Source organism: Gavialis gangeticus, unplaced genomic scaffold (genome assembly GCF_001723915.1).
Source record: "Gavialis gangeticus isolate Ggan-Ray unplaced genomic scaffold, GavGan_comp1, whole genome shotgun sequence".
In the NCBI taxonomy this organism is placed as follows: Eukaryota; Metazoa; Chordata; order Crocodylia; family Gavialidae; genus Gavialis; species Gavialis gangeticus.
Window position 1 is genome coordinate 111,325,538 of NW_017729031.1, and position 604 is coordinate 111,326,141.

Consider the following 604-nt stretch of genomic DNA (forward strand, 5'->3'; position numbering starts at 1 on the left):
TTTTGAATTGCGGAGCCCAAAACTGGACACAGTACTCCAGCTGCAGCCTCACCAAAGCCGAGTACAGTGGGAGAATGATGTCCCGGGATCTGCTTGAGAAGCATCTATGGATGTGAGCCAGCGTTTTGGTCGCTCTACTTGCCGCAGCATCACATTGAAGGCTCATGTTCATCTTGTGGTCAACCATGACCCCCAAGTCTCTTTCATCTGCAGTGCTAACCAGCGTAGCACTACCGAGCCTATAAGCGTGGTGCAGGTTTTTCCTCCCAAGGTGGAGAACCTTGCATTTTTCGGTGTTGAACACCATCAGGTTCTCATCCACCCATTTCATGAGTCTGTCCCGATCTGCCTGGATCACCCCCCTGTCCTCAGGTGTAGATGCTTTACCCCAGAGTTTGGTGTCATCAGTGAACTTGGCCAGTCCACTTCTGACACCAATGTCCACAGCATTGATGTAGATGCTAAACAGTATAGGCCCTAGGACAGAGCCTTGTGGGACCCCACTGGTCACAGTGCACCAAGACAATTGACTCCGGTTGACCACCGCCCTCTGGGTCCTACCACGGAGCCAATTCCCCAGCTAGTGGACCGTGGTGACGTCAAG